This window comes from Castanea sativa, chromosome 2, assembly GCF_040712315.1.
Source record: "Castanea sativa cultivar Marrone di Chiusa Pesio chromosome 2, ASM4071231v1".
Classification (NCBI taxonomy): domain Eukaryota; kingdom Viridiplantae; phylum Streptophyta; class Magnoliopsida; order Fagales; family Fagaceae; genus Castanea; species Castanea sativa.
The window spans coordinates 2,530,564-2,554,803 of NC_134014.1; the positions used below are offsets into that span (position 1 = coordinate 2,530,564).

The 24,240-nt window shown below is 38.0% G+C and overlaps 2 long non-coding RNA genes and 1 pseudogene across 2 annotated transcripts; 2 read left to right on the plus strand and 1 right to left on the minus strand.

The window, feature by feature from the left end:
- Positions 1-6,177: 6,177 nt before the first annotated feature.
- On the minus strand, positions 6,178-7,159 carry LOC142626477 (uncharacterized). Its single transcript, XR_012842511.1, has 2 exons — positions 7,121-7,159; positions 6,178-6,420 (listed from the first exon to the last, which is right to left on the minus strand). It is a non-coding gene; the product is annotated as an uncharacterized LOC142626477 (long non-coding RNA).
- Positions 7,160-8,929: 1,770 nt separating this feature from the next.
- LOC142624422 (uncharacterized) lies at positions 8,930-9,421 on the plus strand. Its single transcript, XR_012842331.1, has 3 exons — positions 8,930-9,005; positions 9,102-9,192; positions 9,363-9,421. It is a non-coding gene; the product is annotated as an uncharacterized LOC142624422 (long non-coding RNA).
- A 7,756-nt stretch (positions 9,422-17,177) lies between these two features.
- On the plus strand, positions 17,178-17,958 carry LOC142624304 (ubiquitin carboxyl-terminal hydrolase 6-like; annotated as a pseudogene).
- Positions 17,959-24,240: the final 6,282 nt, after the last annotated feature.

Here is a 24,240-nt window from a genome sequence, read left to right on the forward strand (position 1 = left end):
ATTCATGCTTAAATGTTGAGTTTGCTTAAACTTTTGGTTTATTATCCTATGCCTAAGTTTCATTTTCCTCCAATATGCTTAAACTCTTGTTTGCTATCACATACTTGATTTTCATTTTCTTCTAACATGTTTAAACTTTTGTTTTCTGTTACATGGTTGATTTTCTTTTTTCCTCTAACATGCTTAGATGTTTGTTCTTCATCACATGCTAAATACTCGAATTCCTTTTGCATGCCAATCCTTGATCTTTCATCTATATGTTGAATTTGTTCTCATAACACATGTTTTTTAACAAATATAGATATTGAATTGTTTCTTGTAATACAACGCGTTTTCACATGAAATTAATGTAATAACATTCCCTAATCCCATAACACATGACATTCAAATTTTCTAAAGTTTTAGTGATACACTTGGATGAACACGTCTAGATATCTCATTGATGTTCCTTTTACATGCTTAGATGAACACTTCCAGGCTAATGAGCAACTTTCACTTGAAAGCTTAGATGAACATGTCTAGGTAGTTGTTTTACTCTCTTTTTTTAAATGCTTAGACGAACATGTCTAAATATTTTGATTTTCTCTAGATGAACATGTCTAAAGGATTTTTCTTTACTTTTTTTTCATAATTGCTTGGATGATAAAATATGCTTAAACGTTTTGTTTTTTCTTTGCCATTGTGTGGATGACAAATAACATGACAATTCTCAGTTTTCCTTCACGAGCTTAGATGAACACTTCTAAGTTATTATTTACTTTTCATAATATGATTGGATGAACATATCTAATTTTCTGATCTATTAAACATGTTTGGATGAACATGTCTAGGCTCAGAATTCTTTGTTTTACATTAACCTCTTGGATGAACATGACATTACTTTCATGCTTTCTTTACATTTACATTGTTATCTAACAGATTTTACTTTTTGTTTCTCTTTACATTAAATTCCCCAACACATGTTTGTTTACAATTCTGGCAAATTAATATGTTTACGTTATATAATATTTGCATTTGTTTGACATGACATGATATTGGCCATTTTAACCTAGGAGACCGATTTTATCGGGCGAGATGGGTGCTTAATCCATTCTCATCTCATAAATTAGCCTCCAAACAAAGATTAAGGGTTCTAGACTGAGCTCTTATATATATATATATGTAATTTTACATATTTTAGAATGTAACTAGGAAACATATCAATGTAATTTACTTTCTTAGATTGTATCTAGGACCAAAAAAGCATTGTAAGTTTTGTTACAAAATTAATACAAATTGTCATATATATTAATACAACAAAAACATTTTTTATAGAGAAGGTTTTCTTATTTTTCCATTTAAATTAAAAAAGTGGCGACTCCATGTAAAACCCTCGATCTAGGGGGGAGTGCATTTTACAGTGAATTCGACATTTGAAGTATCACGATTCCACCCGTTTGTGCGGTTTAGGCCGAGTTTGAGAAAAATTGGTGGGTCGGGGTCGCAATCGCTCACAGTTTATGACTGTGACTTTGCATGTGATAGAAATGAGAAGATGGAGCCGTAGTAGATTCAGCATTTTTGCCGTCCAGAGCATCCCTTGGTCTTCAATCCAAACGAGAGAAGAGGATATTACTGTTTCAGGTGTCGGGAACAAGTATATGGTCCTAGCTACAGTTGTAAAGAATGCAATGATTACTACCATCATAAATCATGTGCATATATACCCCTAGTGTTGCACCATCCCTTGCACCCAACTCGTCCTTTTATTCTCTTTGATAAAGCCAGCAAATGCGAAATCTACAAAGAATATCGTAACGAATACACTTATCGGTGTTCCCACTGCAACTTCAACCTTCACATCACATGCTCTTCTTTAGCGCCCACCATTGAGGAGCCTAAATTACATCACCACCCATTGACCCCCATTTGGAAGTGGATCACATTCGCTTGTGACCTTTGCGGAAAAAAAGATGAAGGTATGCCTTCTTTGTGTCATCCATGTGATTTCTTGATTCATGGAAGATGTACTATTTTCCCTCACAGAGTCAAAGTTATGCGTCACAAGTACCTCCTCCACCTCACCCCTTCTTCTCTTGAATTCCATCAATCTGACTCTTGATTTTGCCAACTTTGTGTTCAAAAACTGGACACACATTGTGGGCTTTACTATTGCTTCAGATGTGATTTTGTTGCCCATCTTGATTGTGCTATAGCCAAGAAAAACAGGGAGAATATAAATTTGTTAGAAATTGAAGATGAGGATTCAGAGGTTGATGAGTCCATTGACTCAGCACCTTATGAAGTCAAAAAATTCAATGTAGGGGGGATGAAAGTCAAATAGCTATAGAAATTGCACACTTTAGTCACGAGCATGATTTAAATCTTACTGGTGGTCCTAATATGACATATTTAGTTAGGAGATTAAAGTCAAGAGGCTTCACACTGAAGAAAAAAAAAAAAGGCAAATCCAAAACAAAATTACCAAAAAAATAAAAGGACAAACTACACTTTTGATCCTCCAATAATTTCAATTTCATTCTTATTCAATTATGATATATTTGTTTAAGATTCCTAACTTCCACTTACAAAATTAAATTTTATTTGTTGAAAAAAAAAGTATTTAATAAAATATTAAGTGAAATTTAAGTAGTTCGGTTTGGGGGTAAGTGTTAACAAAACACTTGGGATGTGTTCACAAAGATTTTGTTATCTTGTAAAAACAATTCAACGGATGCTCAGGGTCTGTTCGAGATAAGCTTATTTTGCTGAAACTAAAATTTTTTTGCTGAAAGTACTGTAGATAAAAGTAAAAGTTAGCTTAAATAGTACAGTGGGACCCATGAATAGTACCAAAAAGTGCAGTGAAACCTATGAATAATAACAAAAATAAGCTGAATAGTAAAATAAGTTGGCAAAAATAATCTTGCCAAACAGGCACTCAGGGTCTATTTGAGATCCGCTTATTTTGCTGAAAATGAAATTTTTTTACTGAAAGTATTGTAAATAAAGGTAAAAGTTAGTTAAAATAGTATAGTGGACCCATGAATAGTACCAAACAGTGCCCTAACACTCATGAATAGTAGCAAAAATAAGAGCATTCGCATCCCATATCTACAAAAATTTTTGTTTTACCATCTTAAAAGTTACTTTATCATTTATACCATATCATTTTACAACACATCTAATATCCCATCTTTTATTTTACCATACTACACATTAAAATAATATAAAATAATATTTTAATATTTCTCACTTCTCTCTCTAATTCTGTTTCTCTTACTCTCTCTTAACCTCTCAACCACTCACCACCACCACCACCGTCCAACTTCCCAGTCACCACCCACCTCTGCTAAGCAACATTCACACCACCCACCACCAAGAATCATTTTATATCAACCACCATGCCACCACCACACAACCACCATGCCAAACTAAACCAAACCAACCAATATATGCTAAACCCAAACCCCATCGGAATCCAAAGTCCAAAAAACAAAAATCCATAGCAAAAAATCCAACCATCCAAATCCAAAAAACAAAAATCCACAGCAAAAAATCAAATCCAAACACCATCAGAGTCAAAATCCATCCCAAACCCCATCTGAACCCACCCATCAAAACCCACTCACCTTTGCCGTGAGTCTGTGACCCACCTCGCCGCAACCCACCTCCATGCAGCCAGACCCATGACCCAGTTCACGCCGTCATACCCACGCCCACACCATCACCTGACCCACGCCGGAGCCCACGCCAAAATATACCCACATCGGAACCGATCCTTCACTAGAGAGAGGGCGATTAGACAGAGAGGGAGGAGAGAGAGTAGGATCTGGAGAAGTGGAAAGAGAAAAGAAGAGAGTAGGGAGAGAGAGGACATGAAAGGCTGAGGAGAGAGAAAGAAGAAGATATTTCAAGAAAAATGAATAAAAAATTAATATTTTGGTTTTGCAAGTTACGACAGTAGGATTCTAAGGGTAGAATACTATTGTAGCTCAATTGTATTTTTTTTTACAATTGGCATGCCAGGTGCTGGGACGTTTTTGTGTTTTGATGGTAAAATATACCTACATTTGGCATATAGCAGTCTAAATATGAATGCTCTAAGCTAAATAGTAAATAAATTAGCAAAAGATAAACTATCCAAACCCAACCTCAATTTTCCTCTCCGCGTTAAATTTTGAATAAATATAAGTTGGTTTTCACTTTTTAACTCAATGACAGTTTTTAACTCTGAAAAAGACACAATCCACATTATCAAAAAAAGAAAAGAAAAAAGACACAATCCACGTGGTCCGGCCCCATTTTGTGAAATACCAAAAATACCCTATACACCTTTCCCTTCTCTCTAAACACACCGACAAATACAAAGACCCACACGAATTTTGTTGCCATTTACCATTAGATATCTAACATTTTCGTTAGTTGTCACTGTTCAAAAGAATGTAGGAAACTAGCATCTCGAGTTTTATAAACTCGAGATCCAAGAAAAAATCGAGCTTTTAAAACTCGATTTGCAGTGGTCGGCAATACCATTACGTGGACAAATTTTCCACGTGTAGCCACGTAGAAATCGAGTTTATAAGACTCGAAATCTACACGCCCATTTTCAAACCCCTCGCTGAAACAATCACACTCTCTCAACCTCACTCAAACACTCACACTCTCTCAATCTCTCAAACGCTCTCTCTGAAACACTCTCACTAAAAATTCAAACACTCTCCCTCAAACACCCAAAGCAGTCACCCTCAACCCCTCGGCGTTCAACGGAAATCACCCTCAACCCCTCGGCGTTCAACGAAAATCACCCTCACCCTCAAACGGTCTCCTCTTTCCTCACAACCGGCTTCAGGCGATCCTTCAACGGAAGTTTGCAGGTATGTTTTTGAGCTTTTTAAATAATTATTCCATCTGGGTTTTGCCAAGTGTTTGTGTTTGATAATGTCTGTTGTTAGTGCTTTAGTTTTTCTTGTTAGTGTAAGATTTAAGTTAGACGAATTTGGTTTGTTACTTGTTGTATGATTTGGGTTGCTGGCATATTCTGTTTTTGTTGGTTTCTGGGTAATATTCAAATCTATCTCCATGAAATATTTCTATTGAGGTATTAAAAAAATATAAGGATTAGGAATTAAAACCACTTGTTTAATATGGTAAAAGTCGTTGAAATCACTCCTGTAATTGAACAGAAAAGAAAATATAACTTTGTTAGAATTTGGCATGTTTTAATGTTAGAATGCTACTATGGTCAATGGTCGTGTCTGGTGGAATATCGCCCCTGCCCATTTTTGTTTATAAAAAGCAATTGTTGTTGATTTGTTATTAGTTTCTAAGCTATTTACCTGGTGTTGATAGAAAAAGGGTTAATAGGGACATCAATAATGTTGTTAATTGAGCCATTAAAACTCAATGGCTATAACAAGAATAGAGAAAGAAGGAAGAGAAGCAAAAAGAATGAGAAGAAGAAAGAAGTTGCATAGGCCAAATCCAACTTTCTTTCTTCTTCTCCGGAGTTGGGAGCAATGTGAGATTCTGTAAGAGCTGTGATGAGTTGATTGGGGGTATTTATAAAGGAATTGAAGCAGCGAATGTCATAGCTTACGTGTCTCCAACTTAGTTTTTATGCGTATAAAAACCGTGGTGCGAAGGCAAAAACAAATAAAACGTTCAAAACGCATCCCACAACAAACATAGAGTTTTGCATGATACCATCCTCATTTGGAAACAATATCATATCTGACTTCACTAAGCTCTGCACCTTCACTTATACCACTTCATGGTCAGTGTGTGTCACCACCAACACCTCCCTATGGCCACTGTCGCCAAAGACTTTCTAGAACAGTGGCCACCGCATACATTTATAGCACTATTTACCACAATGGTTCACTAAATTCCCGTTGCAACCGCCACTTGTAGTATGCAATTGCTGCCCCCAACAACCCATCTACCGGCAGCCCTTCAAATTGTATACTATAACTTATTTTTAAGTATCAACAGTAATTGGCATGATTTCATTGTAACATAAGTGAATGGTCGATTTCATTGGCATTAGTTAACTTAAGTATTAACTCATGTCTCAGAAATATTTCTCTGGGCTAAATTATCAAAATAATCGGTACTCAAAACTTGACCCATCCAAGATCGAAGTCTCAAGTATCAACACCCAACGAGAATGTGAAATTAGTAGACCATGCCAGCATCTCAAGGAACATCGCAAATTGAAAAGACAAAAATCCATACAAAAAATTTTAACACAGAATACTAAGTTAATCCGTAAGATTTTAGCATGGTTATCAATCTCCGTGTCTTAAATGGGAAACAACCAAAAATGACAGCCTGTAGAGACAAACTCTTAAGTTCTACAAAGTCCTGAATTGGAGAAATCTTGAAACAAAAGTAACTTGATATCCTAATTCCTCAATCAAAGAGATCGAAGCCCATATCCTGCAAAAAGTAGAACAAAAGAAAAGAAGTCAGATTAAAAGGGGATTAAATTATATACGCCTGCTTGCTTTTTTTCTTTGGTAAGAACCAAAAAAAAAAAAAAAAAAAGCCATTAGGGTAAAGGTAACATCTCTAAGGAAACAAAGTTCATGCCTCTATGTGAAATAGTCTAGTCTAAAGAGAGGACATGGATTTGTCACCCATTCCCACTGGTCCCCATAGAGTTTACTAGGATCCCATGGTGCAAAAATAAGAAAGAAAGGGGCCAGACTGGTGTTGCCCCACTACCTAAAGTTACCACTTTGAATTTTGTCTCATTTGGCCACACAATCTAATTTCAACCATATTCTTTTGATGTTCTGATTTGACCAATTTTAGCCCTTGAATTTGAATTTAGCATGTTCTCTAATGTTATTACCTAAATGTGGCACCACAGCTACACATGACTCCTAAAATTGATATCATGTATATGTAAGGATACACTTAAACAAAAAATGCTAAACACAAAAATAAATATCATAATTGGAATATATGTAATCCCCTAGTCCCTAAAAGAAAATACTTGCAAAATAATTATATGAATTGAGAGGTTCGGAATATTTATTTGGTTGGAAGGGAAGAAGAAACCAAATCCAACAAGTAAATTTAGAAGGTTATGCTAATTAATCAAGGTTATTAAATTTTGTTGTAGAATGCTTACATCATCTGATTCCTCTTTCTCTTCCACCTTTTCCTCTTTCTTTGCCTCTGCTGTGAGGTTATGCAAATTTAGAAGGTTATGCTAATTAATCATTTGTGCTTTTATTTTTGTTCTTGGGTTATAATTACGAATTTTTTTTAAAAAAAATTGGGGCTTTTGAGTTTTGATACCTTATTTTGTTCTATGGAAAATTTAAAGAGAAAAAATTGTGAATTATTTTGTGCTTTTGAGTTTTGATACCTTATGAGGACATCGCTTTGTTTTGCATCAATATGAGAGTGACTACCCTGCAAGCAAATAAGAGATGCTATAAGCCATATAGAACATATTAAAATGACATTAAAACTCAACTTCCCCCTATCCACAAAATCAAATTGGTGTATTTGTATCAATTATATGAAAATTTCTTAGTATACTAGGCAAGATAATTCTAACTACTCTTTAAGTTTAACAGACAACATCTGTTAGACTGTCACACTGCTGTCTTCAGAAGATTAAACAAATCTCTTTGGATTGAAACTTTACCTTAACAATTTGACAATCACCTTAATCTATTCAGTTCATCATGTTGAGCTTGGTTTTCCGGTATACAAATGGGTGCATTGGTGTCATAAAACAGAGTTTGAGTTTCAAGGGCATCATAACATCAAAACACATTTCAATTATAAGTATCCAAAAACTCTTGTTTTAGCATTCCCATTTAAATCATTCCTCCCTTTGTCCCAACTAGTTTTTTCTGTATTCCATTTTGAGATGTTGCAATATATAGTCTTATTTTGAATGGGGATCTATCTCATGTTTAGTCACATTTCCTTGCATGTAGAATAGCATTCCTTTGCCCCCACACTATTAATGATCTCACAGTTGAGTATTTGAATGTTTGCAGTATGGAGCCTCGGATTGATGACGAGCCACAGATCTTGCACCCTGGTCCACTTGACGAGTCATTGTTGACGCGACAACGATATCATCGATCAGAGGACATTTGGAATGGCGAGGTGAAATATCTAGTTCTAACAATCGCTTTAATTTTTACGTTGTCTTTGACTTTTAGTTAGCAAGTTCTTTCAAAACACAATTTGTAGTTGTAATAACCGCTATAATTTTTATGGATTTTGCAGGACCCGGGCCCACTTACGTGCCGTGGTCGCACTAAGGAGATGGCAAGCATTCAGATGGAAGATAATCGGGTGATTGACATTATCAAGTTGCTAAGGCTGGAAGGATTGTTTAGGGCCCCTTCCAGAGAGATAGATCATTGCCTAATTTCGGCCCTAGTTGAGCGATGGCGGCCGGAGACGCATACGTTCCATCTTCCACATGGTGAGATGTCAATCACCCTACAAGATGTGGAGGTCATTTTCGAACTTCCTATAGACGGTGAGGTCTTGGTTGGGCCGACTGCTGTGGTGGATGGGGATTGGCGAGATCTGTGCATGGAGTTGCTTGGTTTTACTCCGGCGAATGACAACAAAACTTTGGTGGGGCAAAGAATTCTCATCAGCCGCCTTGTTGACGTCATTGCAGCGCCACTGCCTCATGATGCAATGGAGATGCAGATACACCAGTATGCTCAGTGCTATATTTTAGCGCTGCTAGGGGATAAGCTTTTCATGGACAAGTCGGGAGATAGGGTGCATCTGATGTTCTTAGCGTTCCTGCGTGACCTTTGTGATCTGCCACAATATAGTTGGGGTAGTGGTTGCTTGGCCTGGTTATACAGAGAGTTGTGTCAGGCAAGCGAGAAAGGGGCATCGCAGATTGGTGGGGCGTGCACATTGGTCCAGTATTGGGCGTGGGCAAGGTTGTCATTCTTGTGCCCGAGGATAGAGCCCCCACCTGGATGTGATTATGGCCCATGGCCATATGCTCCACTTGCATTTAAGTAAGTATTTTTCTAATATTGTGTGTGCAATGTACTCTTCTTAGTAACTATAACATGGGTATTATCTTATCTTATGTTATTCGCTTCTAACTGTAGGTGGGTGCGGGTGCCAAGCTCGAAGAGTAGGCCATCCGGCATGGCCTTGATCCACTATCGCGAGCAATTAGTTAGAATTCAGCCGGACCAAGTATGGCAAACAAAAATTTTGTTTGGTTATGTTAATTTTCCTTAAGAATATGATTGTTTCATCCTTTAACACATCTTTTGTTTTAATTTTTGTTTTTCCCTTTATCTATGTATTCTCCCTTGTTTTAATAAACTTGATGTTATGATAATTGTTTTTTGTTTCTATTGTAGATTGTGTGGCAGCCATACGAGGCAGACTTCGGCCACCTTCCTGACTTTTGCGTTGCAGGGAGGGATACGTGGACGGCAAGGGTGCCAATTGTGTGTTTTTGCATAGTAGAGATACACCACCCAGATCGTGTCCTTCGTCAGTTTGGGTTGGCGCAAGAGCGACCCGACCATGTTGTGTACGATGAAAGACTGTATAGAATAGACTTGCGTGGGAAGGTGGAGAAGAATTGGAGGGAGGAGCATGGACCGTATATCCTTACATGGGATGAGAGACGACAACGACTTTGCCATGCACCTCCTCAGACTGGTGAGATGCCTCGCGATCATGACTATTACCGCTGGTACCGTCCAGTCACTCGAAAGTATGTTGACCGCAACAACACAAAATTAGATATATCGGTAATGTGTTCTAATTAGATATATCTTAGTTGAGTGTTTAGGTAGATTAATAAGTACTATATTATCCATTCTACAATTGATACGTAAATGTCTCAAATCTAATTGTACTGGTTCTTTCTCGGTTTCAGATTGAAAGCCATTTAGCGCTATTGGAGATGCTTCCTGTAGGCAGCCGAGCCCACAACCATGTCCGACGCGTCCTAAATGATTTGGCTGGGCTTGGTGGTGGTCTTGCACCAAATGGAGAGGCAAACAATGGGCATGAGACTGAATCAGCAGATATTGCAACCCCAAGCACAAGCGCAGCACCTGTACGTACACTGACCCGTGCTACTGCAGCTAGGGGCCGTGGTGGGCCTGCTACAGCAAGCCCAAGCACAAGCGCAACTAGGGGCCATGGTCGGCCTGCTACAGCAAGCCGAAGGACAAGTGCAGCTAGGGGTCGTGGTCAGTGTGCAACAACTGCTCGGGTTGTAAGTAGTCCTGAGATACCTGCACCCATCCCGCACGCATCTCTCCAGCCTGAGGTCCTTCCACCCATGGTAGATGCATCTCCTCAGCCCGAGGTCCCTTCACCCACCCCACCTTCACAGCCCAGTTTCGATCTCGGTATTCATTCTCAGTTGACCCCTATGCACCCCGAGACACCCTCAAACCCATCCACCAGCTCCAGTGCACCCACTTTGCCCATAGACCCACCCCGTACTGAACCCATGACAATGATCCCCACTCCTGGCCTGTACACAGAGCATCATTACCCACCTACCTCATCCTCATCTGACCCTCTAGGACCTCCAGTTGGGATTGACACTCTTCAGCCAGATACTGATGTACCGGACGAGCATCCCCTTCATCAGCCCTCACCCCCACGAGGTCGACCGCAACGTGCTAGAAGAGCTCCCACTTGTGGGACAGGTGGACACAAAATAGGACACAAAGGCAGCTCTATGGTACGATACCATTAATTACAATGTATAGGCCTATTTTGCAGTTCACACACCTTATCATTTCACCAAATATTGATTGTATGCATCTAATGTCTTTGCAGCGTGATGATGAGCCTAAGGATGATGCCCCGCAGCCTCCTCCCCCGCCCAAACATTACACGAGGGTTAAAAAACGCAGAATTGGTGAACCTTGAAAAAGAGGTTTGTTACAGAGGTAATGTCTAAGTCTCGGGATGTAAATGCAGTAAATTGGCAGGAACTCCTGCTGGTCAATCAAAGTCTCGTGATGTAAACCATGAAGTTTTAATGCTTTCTTTTTCCTGCAATTGGTGGACAGGCTCTTGAACCCTTAGCACAGCTGATGGAGACTGCCTAATTTTTAATTTGAACACCTTCTTGGTAAGATTTTGAGCCCCTTTCATTGGTTTAAATTTATTATAAAATAATAATGTCCTCTTTATGGTATAGGAAATCATGATCATGATGTGTGTTTAGTGGTCATTGGCTGGTTTCTCAGTAAATATATGGTTGCAGTTGATTTCTAAACCAGTGTTTATGACGAGTAATGTGCCCGTTTTGATTTTGTGGGGTGTGTGTATGTGTGACAGCCAAGATTGATGTAAATGTTGATGCTTACTCCTTTCAGGTTCTTGCTCAATTCATGCTTTGTTTATCTTTTTCTTCCTTACCCAGTAATTGATTTCTCTCTCTCTCTCTCTCACTCTAATTCCTTCTAACAGGAGCACTGGCAGTCCTCTTTCTCTGGTAATTGGAAGGTAAGGTTCTGATTTTTGTTATTTTGGGTCAACATTCTCTAGATGGTGCTTTCTTGTTTTTTGGATTTATATGGGTTCATTAAATTTTAAAAGAGATGATAAATGAAGGGAAAGAGAAGATATATAAAAGTTGAAACTTTGTTTTTCCTCACTTGTTTGGCGTAAGGGAATAAAAAGCTTCACTCAACTTTGTTGAAATCAAAATTTGGCTTTGTTTTTAGCTGGTTTTCTTTTTATGTTTTTCTGGTAATCAAAAAAATGTGAAATTTGAAATTAGGAATTTAACTTCTTTTACTTAGCTCTCTAACCATATGGAGAACTATGGCATTGTCGAAATAAAGGGTTCGGTTGTTTATTGCGGTCTTTACATCAAACATCCGAACTTATTTGGTGGAAGTGAGAAGCATGATGTATCATTAGACAAGGGGCTCTATGATTCAAATGTCTTAATAGCTTATAGGAGGCCGAGACCAGAATTACTTGCTCGGCGGTCCTTTGTTATTCGGGTTTATTTCTCGCTTCATTACTATTATTTGTTGGTGAGAAAGATGGAAAAACATATTGCAATTTTTTCGATTATGCCCGTGTAGGTGGACATTTGGTGAACCCTTACCATGTACAATCATAGGTATGCCGGGTAAAGATATGCTTATGATATTCCACGCCCTAAGGTCTCGCTTATCATTCTATTAAACAAAGTTAGCTGCACATTTTGTATTGATGAATTCATTCTAATGAGATGGCTATCTGTCAACCATTGGCTGAGATGCAGTTGTTGAGAGGTATTTAGTTGAATATCAGGTTGAAAGCACCACTAGGCCAAGAGGCCTTGGGCTAGAATTAGTTAAGTTATAAATGAGTAAGTAGTAACTAGAGACAATATGTAATAAAATATACTACGCTGAACTAATTTGTCACTGCTTGCTCCTGAGTTGAAAATGGCAAATTTTTATGTAGTCTTGACAATATGACTGATTGGTAAATGTATAATAATAAGTTCCCTGCAGTTTTTGCTGGTCAATTCCTTCTTTAGAATAAAATATTTAAACATTTTTTAGTTTTTAAATAAAGATATCCTGTTTATGAACAGAGTTGGGGTATGCATCTGTAAAAGACCAATATTTTTTTCTCTGAATTTTAGTATTGTAATAAAAAAGGGTAGAACTTCAAGGACCATTCCAATTACTCCAAAATATAAATAAAATAGAACTTATGTGAACTGTATTAATGGCATAAAACTTTTTGCTTTTAAGTGTTGTAATAAAGTTTTGGGGTCTGATCTCCAAAAGACTCCAAAACTTTTGGAGTTGTATAAAAAAAAAAAAAAAGATTTAAGAATCTGTGTTTTTTTTTTTTTTTTTGTTGTAGTCTGATGTATGTTGTTCTATCAATCCTGTTAATAATTTTTGCACTAAAGGGAAAAAAAATCTTAATGGAGGAAGTAAAAACAGGAAACTAGAATGCAACAAGGAAACTAAAATGGAGACTGCAACCAATTTGCATTTGTTGTATGGCTGATTTCAATTTTGTAAGCTATCCTTTATAATGTGGTGGTTTAAATGATGTTTTTCTCAGAATTTTGTTCATTGAGGTCATTAAAATGGAGGCTTGTACTTGAGGGAAGTCAATTCTCCCCTGTAAGGAAAACTAAGACATCCTGCTCCTGCATCAGAGCATCAACATTATCAATTGAAAGTTTATTTTCAGAGTCCTATGTCCAAATCCTTTTGTCAGGTTCTTTAAAAAGGCAATGATATTGATATCTTCCTTATATGTTCTACGCTGTCAGAATCTTTAAAAAGGCAATGATATCTTCCTTATATGCTCTACACCATGATAACATGTTCCCAAAAGCTTAAGCTGTAAATGAATGGCAAGATTTCTCTAATTAACATTTTATTTTTCCTTATCTCCTGCATTAAATCTTGAATATGATCGATTGAAAATTTATCTTTAGAGTCCTATTTCCAAATCCTTTTGCCAGGTTCTTTGAAAATGCAATGAGATTTTCCTTGTATGCTCTACACCATGATAACAAGTGTTCCCAAAATCTTAAGCTTTCAATAAATGGTGAGATTTCTCTGATCCAACATTTTCTTTTTACCTAAATCTTACTCTCACCAATAAGGTCTTCATATTTTATGCCACTCTCTAGTTCCATTGGAGTTTATTTATAGCCTTATAACCCTTGTAACAAGAGATAACTACCAGTTTGAGTGAGTTCCCTCAAGTACTCTTGACTTTGTTGCCTCTAAACTGAACTATTTTCTTATATGCTAGATCTCAATAGATATTTTTAATGTGTCTCCTTATGCACCAAAAATCATTATTACCTTCTACGCTTTTCCAATATCAGTACGGTGTGAATTATTGGTGTGATATGAATGATTTGACAACCAATCCCTCATGCTTTAAATTAGAAAGCTAACAAATTTGGGTTGACTTTCAGTTTTTTATACGTGTTTTCAAATCATATTTGACGAGATTGAGCCCCAAGTTTCGGGATCACATTCAAATCATATTTGACGAGATTTGCAGTTCCCTCACAGAGAGTGGATCTAAGAGTAACTTATACTACTCTTTTAATGCCGGAGGAGTACATTTTATCATGTTGGGGGCATATGTTGACTATAACAAGATCTGGTAACCGATACTGTCACTTCTATAAATATATAAACCAAAACCACCCAGTATGTTATTTTTTAGATTGTTTTGTGTGACTGGAGTTTTCAATTAATCTTCTTTCAGGTGCTCAATATGCTTGGCTAAAGAAAGATTTAGATCTAGTGGACCGCACTGTAACCCCTTGGCTGGTAGCTGCATGGCATCCACCATGGTATAACAGCTATTCTTCACACTATTAGGAATTTGAATGCATGAGGCAGGAAATGGAAGCAATTTTGTATCAATATGGTGTTGATATTATTTTTTCTGGACATGTAAGTCAAACTTTATCCTATCCTACACTCATTGATTAGAGAGCATGTGATTGTAATCATTTAACATTTTTAGGTGCTTATTTATCAGAGGTAAAGAATTTGATGTTAAATAATTGTCCTTTTCCGCCTTCCAAAGTATTGCTTAGTTTACTTCTGTTTTGTTATTTATAACAATTATCACACAAAATGGAGCATCAATGGCCATTTGCATAAATCAGTAGACATGTGGTGGTCTGTCCTGTATTTATGATATGATTGAGTGGATAGATATAAGGAGAACTGGAAAATACCTTAAATATTTCAAAAAAGAAATTTTCTTCTATATTGAATTAAGTGCAACATATTTTCTCGCTTTGCAGGTGCATGCTTATGAGCGAATGAATAGAGTTTATAACTATACATTGGATCCATGTGGGCCTGTCTATATAATAGTTGGAGATGGTGGCAATATTGAGCAAGTTGATGTTGATTTTGCTGATGACCCCGGAAAGTGTCCTTCACTCGGAGATAACACACCTGAATTTGGAGGGGTATGTCATTTGAATTTTTCTTCGGTCCTCGCTAAAGGGCGGTTTTGTTGGAACAGGCAACCAGACCGGAGTGCATATAGAGAAAGCAGCTTTGGGCATGGAATACTTGAGGTAAAATCCTAGCCTGTAAAATTATTTACTTTTCCGATATTCCTCTCCTAGGTTTGACAACTCATACCCAAATTTTTATCCCTACTGCCTAATCCTAGTGCTACTTGGGATTATACCGGGGACATCTATAAAATTTAGTTACTTATTTGCCCTTGATGCAGAGTTGAATTTTCTAACTCAAAAATGTTATTTGAGCTCCGGTGGAAATCAATTTGTTCCTTCGTTTATACAGTTTTTGTGTATCAGTTTCCTACTACCATTCTCTACATGGCCCCATTTAAGTTTATTGTAAAATATGGGGTTCTCAAGACTCTAGATGTACACCTCACACTTCATTGACCTAGCCCTTCTTTTAAATGATCCCCAGTAACATGAGTACTCATTGGTTCAGTCAATAAATAGCAATATGTTTATCATGAATGGTAGTAAGCCTAAAGTCTAAGCTCGCCTTGGATGGGTAACTTATGTTAAGGATCTTCTCTTTTATAAATCAACTAAATGGGGCTGCTTTCTTGACCACGAGTGATTATGAGGTTCAACTTTTGTTTTTTGCGTTTGGAAAATGTATTCTTATAATAAAAAAGAGGGGTGTTTGGAACATGTATGTTGTGCATGCAAACCTTTGATAATTCTAAGCACATCATCCAGTCTGCAGTGGCTCAAATGAAAAGTTTACAGATTTTTTATCTAATTAAAAACAAAAAATGCTCAAAAAAATGAAGAGCATGTTGGTTTACATTTCCATTATGATCTTTTATGACATCTGCCTTCATATACTTACCGTTTTTAGTTCCTACTCCCCTCATTAATTGCCTTTCTATTTCTTAATGCAGGTTATGAATTCTACATATGCTTTATGGACTTGGCATAGGAATCAAGATGTATATAATGAAGATAGCCACGGTGATCAAATATACATCGTACGACAGCCAGAATTGTGCTCTAAAACTTTAAAAGTGATTTCTTCGTTCAACTTTAAACTTTATCAAACTGTTAAATTTTTTCTCTTTTCATCAAGCAGAAGTAAAAATTCTGTTCACACAATAAATGTGTAGGTCATTATAGAGTGCAACATAAAACAATAGATACTGAAAGCATAATTGTTTATCAGGGGCCAAAAAAAAAGAAGTATGCTGAAATATCTTTTATCATTTTTCTATTCATTTAAGTTGTTTTTGATGAATGGCCTCATTTTGGCCATTGATGGTAACCTTTTGCTGGCGGCAAAGTTCCTGGCAGTTAAAGAAGGCTGTCAGCGAATAATGCATTCTTAATTCTTTTTTTTTGGTACTGGCAGCCAAGCACCCTTCACTCGGGAAAGGGATACTTCCACAATGAATTTGTCACCACCAGCAAAAATTGTCACTAAAAGATTTTGCCTAAAGGGCTTGTGCATTTCTTGCCATAAATTTCGATGGGGGACTTAGAGTGACAAATGCCATTGCTAAATAATGTAGTCAGTAAATGCATGGAGCTCATTATATCTCTCTCACTTGCAGCCCTCTATCGTGCAGGCTCCAAGCTCTCTCCCTCCCTCTCCATCACTCTCTGAGGCATGTTTTCACCACCACTCTCTATTAGTAAGCTCTCTCGCTCTCTCATGGAAAAATTTTGTGTTAATAACAAAACGTTTCTAATTTCAAATTTTGTTCTCTCAGATATTCTCTCTCTACTCATTACTCATAGGGGCTCTCTCTCTCTCTCTCTGCCACTCAGGTAATCCCTTCTTTTTGCCTATAATCCCAGGTCTATTCTTCTTCTTTTTTAAATCTATATTAGAATGATGATTTTTTTTTCCTTTTTCGAAGCTTAATGGGGTCGTTAGGCTCATGCTCTTTTGCCCTTTTTTAAGAGGTAATTGATGCAAAACCATACGAAAATTGCTTGGATTTTTTTTGTAATATTTGTATAGTGACTATTTGGTTGCTTTGGAAAGGTAGGCATTTTTTTGAGTTGTGCAAGTGGGCAATTGGGTTTTTATTGATTGTTGCTGATTTTTATCATTTGTAAGATTCTGTTTCAGTTAAATGAAAGTACACAGTGCATGCTGTGTCTTGCCTTCTTTCATTAGCATTCACCACTCTTTATCTTGGTGAGAAGTTTTACAGTGTTCATGTTTCTTAAAATTTGTTCACTGCTGTTTCAGAAAGTGGATTATCCTTTGGAGTTGGATATTTATGATCTGTGTTCGGATGATCTCCGCAAAAAATTGGAAGCTCCTCGCAAGGTTTTTGCTTGCCCTTGGCTTTGATGAACTTTAAAGTTACATCTCCATTTCAAAAATATTTGATTGCTTGGTTGTGTTGGACATTTTCATGTATATTTTTTATAATTTAGATCCTAAGGGACGAGGAAGGTAAAAAGCTTGGTTTGAAAGCTAGCGAAAAGGGCTCTGGGCAGAAGACAACGATGTCAAGATGTCTGATGCAGAGGTACACAACCTATCCATACAAACACCCAAACATGTATCTCTTTCTCATTACAAAATTATCTCATGTCTCTTCTTGGCACACAGGGATCATCAAATAGAAGTGGTGAACCATCTATAGCTACATCTGAAGAAGGTATCAACCTAAAATGTCCATGTTAGCTGAAATTAGGGAGTCTACTGTAGATTTCATGTGAGTTTTTGGAAGTCCAGTGCATGTGGTCCCTCCTTTTCACTGTTTGACTGATACTAAAATGCAGGTGTTCCATCCGATAGCGGAACACAAATGACTGGAATTTATGATTTGGTTGCTGTGCTGACCCACAAGGGTAGGAGTGCTGATTCAGGACATTATGTTGCTTGGGTCAAGCAAGAAAGTGGTCAGTTTTCTAGACTTGACTATTTAGTACTTCCATGTACTTACTACCTCATGTGCATAGGATGTTGGGATGTCTACACTAGATAACCTAAAGAATTACAAAAAATGTGAACTACAATCGATGAAATCTACAATAGAAAGAGTATTAAGGATATAGAACATAGAAAAAGTGAACATAGGCTGTTAGGAACCGCTAGCTCTGTGGGGATCATCATCGCGGGATATGGTTTTTCATTTTAGTGGCAGGAGACGGGAGCCGTAGGTTAGGAACTTATCTAGATTGCCCTACGTTGCCTCAACTGATGGTCGTAAAGAAGACTTTTCCTACCGCAAATGCTTGGATAGCTTCATCAAGGGAAAGTATCCAGATGTTGCTGAAACATTCAAGAGAAGAACAATACTCCAGAGGAAACTGAGAATGAAAATAGGCAGGAAGTCCAAGGAGGGGGGGGTTCTAATTTATGTTAATTGTAAATCTTTTAGCTTGCCTCCCTCATCATGTAAGTAGTTACAAACAATTCCCGTCATCTACTATTCTGATTTGTATATGTACCGGGCGTATGTTTTTAGTTTACTTCCAGCTCGTCCACAACAAAATCAAAACCGAAGCGTGCTTCCATCTCATTGCTCATTTTTCATACAAGAGCGGATCTTATTTACCCTGTAGTTAGCTTATTTGGTAGTTTGTAACCTATACTGTGTGTATAACTTACTAATAAAAAAAGAAGAGAGATATGTGGGTTGAATTAGCATTAGTTTAGATAAATTCTTTGTTGGGCTGTATTGGTTTCTTAAACTATAGTTTTGCCACTGCCAGTGCTTTAAGTGGAATACATAATTCTCAACTTTTTTTGTTTTGACTCAGGTTGGCATCAATGTTCCTATCCCAGTTCCTTTGCCGTTCTTCTCATTTACTGGCTGTAAGGCATCTTTTGCAGGCGATCTCAATTTCTATGGTAAAATATCTTCCTTCCTTTGATCTGTAACTACATTTTTTTTTTCTTTCACTGTAGTGGTTACTTGTATTTAATTGATTTTTTTATTATTTAATTTTCAGGCAAGGCTGGTGTTAATTTTTTCACCCAAATCAAAACAGTCACTCAGCAATGGAAGGATTTGCCAAGCGGCACTGGAGCTAATCTGGCAATGCCAACTTCTAAAGTGTAATAATTTATGTTAATACTTAAGAGTTTCTATTCCAGAACTTATTGTGAACTGTCCAATAAATTAATAACAAGATGGTCTTTCTTCTAAAGCTTGTGCTCAGTGGTGAAATCATATAACTTTTTCAAGGGAGACCATGGTTGTATATTGATGTTAAAATTTTTGAAGTTAATCACTTGTCTGAATAATAAGAAATTTTTGACAATTTAAGGTCTATTGACAAGGCAATAAAATTCAAAAGCAAATTTTAACCATCATGTTTGATTAGCAAATTTTTGAAGTTAATCACTTGTCTGAATCCTTCCAAGGAAGCAGCCCTGGTGAAGCTGATGGCATTTTTGAGACTATATTTATCTTCAGTGATTATAATTTATTGGATAGTTCACAATAAGTTCTGGAATTAGATGTGTATATTATGTGATTTAGACCATAATTTTCATTCTATACGAACAAAGAACAACAAGGAAAAAATGAGCAACTGATTTCATATAAACTTAGCCACAAGCTGTGTGCAATTGTTTAATTGGATTTGCAACAAGTGAATATATGGTGACATGATTTGTCAGACATTAAGAACAACATTTAAAAATTGCACACAACGTATAAACTTTAACAACAACGTCGAATGTTCGTAGGTAGAAATTTTTGGAAATCATCATTGCTTGAATCTGAGAAGTCTGAAATATCACTTTCATCATCTAATGCAGTAATTTCATTAATAGACTTCATGGCTCGCTCTTGCGCCTTCCCCTTTAGATGCTTCCTAGCTTTTTGAACTGCATGAAAACGGTCTAGCCGCCTTTGCATTTGATTGTTCTCTTGTTCAAGGCGAGCAAGTATGTTGGCAGGCTCATCTCTAGGTAACTCGGCTGAGCGTGCCTTAGGAACTCGTAACCCGTGCCATCGACAATACACCTCCAACTCACACCTCTTCTCGTATAGGGTTGACCATGGTGGTTCTGCTACGGTGAACTCCATTGCGGTGGTATCTGTACTTAGTTTTGTAGGTTTGCCGACCATGATGTGGCTAACGCTTCCAAGACTCTCGTACGTGTATATTGGCATATTAACGAAATCTCTCTTCTTTCCAACCCATTTCCCTCCATAGTGGTCTGTGTATGTTTGTAGTTGTTGATCTGCTGGAACTTGTGATAATTCATTTCTTGAAGTAGATTGAAACTTGTTTCTACGTGTACGAGATGATGTTGAGGCGTTGCGACTCATAGCTTACTCAACCTACAAAGTTAGTGGTGTAGGAATAAGAAAAGAATTGTGGTACATTTATAACCTCATTCCACTGTGTATTCAGTAATAAAATTTAACATATTCAGGCTTGTCATGTCAATACAGGCTGGAAAACCACGATACGAATTTTTTGTTCAAATGTTCCCAATGTCATAGTGAGATTCTCTTATTCTGGGCGTAGTTGCGGTGTAGGCTATGACTATTCAGCTGAACAGTATTCATATGAAGAGTATTTAGCATGCTTGTGTTTCATCTGACATGAACTTGACAAGACAATACCGAGTTGTGTTAAATGCATCATAAACTTTTCAGGGGTCTTCTGCATCCTTGAAAACAGTGCATTGCAAAATGATGCAGATCTGTGTATTGACGTGAGTGTGAATGATATGACTAGATAGGATTCAACAGTGCCGAGCTATTGAGCAGCACATGTAGCACTATGAATATCAGTGTAGCAATGGTGGACAGCTGGCCCCCAAACTCGAGAATTTGTTTTAATAAATTTAGATTTTGAATAAGGGCTCTCAACCTAAACTTGTTGTCTCCAATTATATATGTAAGTACACAAAGATGGATCTTCCTGACCAAAATGGAACAAAGTGGACTGCATGGACCAAATTAGACCAAATGAGACCAAATCAGACCAAATCAGACCAAATGAGACCAAATCAGACCAACTCAGACCAAATCAGACCAACTAAGACCAAATAAGACCAAATCAAACCAAATCAGACCAAATAAGACCAAATTAGACCAACTTAGACCAAATCAGACCAAATTAGACCAAATTAGACCGATTTTATTTTCCACTATAACTCGAGTGTTAAAGAATCGAGATACCAAAAGAACTCGAGTCTCTAAAACTCGATTTTCGGTGGGCAAATTTTTTTTCCCCACCTGCTCTGTTTCAGGCAGAGAGGCATGCCCTGTTTCAAAAAAATTTGCCCAGTGGAACTCGAGTCTCTAAAACTCGATTTTCACTGGGCAAATTTTTTTTCCCCACCTGCTCTGTTTCAGGCAGAGAGGCAGAAAGGCATGCCCTGTTTCAAAAAAATTTGCCCAGTGGAACTCGAGTCTCTAAAACTCGATTTTCACTGGGCAAATTTTTTTTTTCCCAAGAGAAGCATGCTCTGTTTCAGGCAGAGAGCAATGCTCTGTTTTAGTGAATATAGCCCAAGGAACTCGAGTCTCTAAAACTCGATTTTCACTGGGCAAATTTTTTTTCCCCACCTGCTCTGTTTCAGGCAGAGAGGCAGAGAGGCATGCCCTATTTCAAAAAAACTTGCCCAGTGGAACTCGAGTCTCTAAAACTCGATTTTCACTGGGCAAATTTTTTTTTTCCCAGGAGAAGCATGCTCTGTTTCAGGCAGAGAGCAATGCTCTGTTTCAGTGAATATAACCCAAGGAACTCGAGTCTCTAAAACTCGATTTTCACTGGGCAATTTTTTTTTTCCCAGCAGAAAATGCTTTGTTTCAGGCATTGTTTTACAATGTAAATGCACTCAAATCACAACAAAAGTCATTCTCAATGTATCACTATTCTAAACATGTCCAACCACGCTTAATTTGCAATTCTAACCATACTACTCAAATCACAATCTTCATAGAGGTACATTGGATAGAGAATTACAAGTACATTCAACAACAATCAAAAAGTTCACATAGAGCCAATACAACGTAGTCACTTTTCCTAAGATCAGCGGTCCGCATGACAAAAACGTCGTCCATGGAAGGATGCCTGAAAAACGTAGAGTATTTACGTTAGGAGACAAGATAGTAAACATTAGGTAAACATCGAATGAACAACAATTATTTAACCGATGCATAACTTTTTGCCAACCTACCTAGTGTGGAACATGGCCGCTTGTGGAAGCACCACGGGACTGCGGACATTTTCTGCGGTTATGCCCGGAAGCATGACACAGTCCATATGTCTGCTTGGGTTGACTCTCTATCAAATCTGCGTCCTCCCTCCGCCATCCCGGTTCTTGATCCTTATTCCTCACTCCATCCATCTCATTCCTTATTCGTGACTTCACCGGTCGACCTTTGGCCCGCAACAATGCCGGATTAGGCAACCACTTTGGCCCCATGGGATCCCTCCATAATGACTGTGACTTAGGAACCACAAATGCATGCTCATAAGTGTTAAGGGCATGGTTCAAACCATAACATGGGTGAATATACGTGGTCGAATCAATATGTAAATAGTCACATACTCTAATTGCATGTGAACACGGGATCCCTATATTTTGCCATTTCCCACAACTGCATGTTTTTTCCCGTAACCGAACTTCGTAACTGTGGTTTCCCCCTCCTGCGCTACACATGTTGAGTTGGGTAACTACTTGAAATATCAGTTCTTCATTGCTAAATGGCTTGAGATAGTGTTTCTCAGATTTACGCTTATTTCCATTCCACGTGGATAAGGCATATTCACTCCATTTCTTACCCTCTGACAACTCATAATGGTATTCTTTGTGCCGGTCGTGGAAATATTGAACAAGTTTGCTCCAAGTGAACTCAACCAACGCGACAATAGGAAGGCCCCGTGCATTTTTCAGCACACCATTGAAACACTCTGATATATTGGTTGTCATTGCTCCAAAACGTCTCCCACCATCGTATGACTGTGTCCACATGTCCACATCCTCGCTCATTAGGTATGTGTATGGAAGATAATCTTGATCCTTTTCCTTACCATCCCTCCCCGTCACCTTCTTCTTCTTCCTAATGGCCTCAATTTCCACCTGCTTAATAGAGTCCATTATGGTAGCAAATTTAACTACCTGACTAGCATATCCCGCTTTCAACGCCACTGACTTTAGAGTCGAGTTCTGAAAATGGGTGTTGAAGTTGCTAGCAACATGTCGAAGACAATATCTATGAAATACCCCTGCTTTTCCATCATCCCTTCTAGGCCAGTTTGCAATGGCGTTTTTGATACCGAGATGTCGGTCAGAAATTATGCAAATGCCGTCGTCAGGTATCAGGTGGCCAATCGTTTCTCTGAGGCATCGTAAAAACCACCTCCAACTGGACCCTGACTCACAATCCACAACAGCAAAGGCGAGAGGGAATACCTTGTTGTTAGCATCGGTTGCCATTGCGACCAACAACTTTCCCTGATATTTACCATACAGATGGGTCCCATCAATACAGATAACCGGCTTGCAGTATTTGAATCCTGATAGGCATGGACCGAAAGACCAAAACACATAATGCAACAATACGGTGTGATCTTCATCGGTGGGTGTGACACGATAGCAAAACTGGGTAGTCGGGTCCTGATCAATATACGCCATTAGCAACTTTTGCAGCCTTTGGTAAGATTCTTCCCAATCTCCAAACATAAGCGCAATCGCCTTTTGTTTCGCATCCCATACCTTGTAGTAAGAAGGCTTATGGCCATTATATTTCGCCTCTATCAGAGATCTGAGATGCTTAATTTGAGTGGTGTGATCCTCAAGTACCTTGTTATGGATTTCTGCTGCAATAAAATTACAACTCATCATTCTACCATCATTTCGCACCCCAGTCGGTATACACGTGTGAGGACCCACATACACGGTGACCATCCATTGATTTTGGAGCTCGGGCTTCATAACTGCGTAGACATACCACTTGCATGACTCATGCACGCATTTCGCACAAAAATTTTTCCTCGTCGACCTAGTGATCTTAAAGTGTTTGTTTTCCTTGAGGGCACAAATTGTTAATACGCGCTTCACCTCCACTTTACTGGCAAAAGTCAACCCTTTGCACAAATTCATCCCCTCTCTCCAAGTAGACACAAATGGCATCTCAATATACGAAGGATTAACCATATTTTCCCAAGTATTTGCAGAGAATGACAACGCAGGAAGTGCGTAGGCAGGGATTGTGTTTGTAATGTTTTGGACACTAATAACATTGTCTGCATCAGGTTCACCACCGTCCAATGTCTCATCGTCATCAATG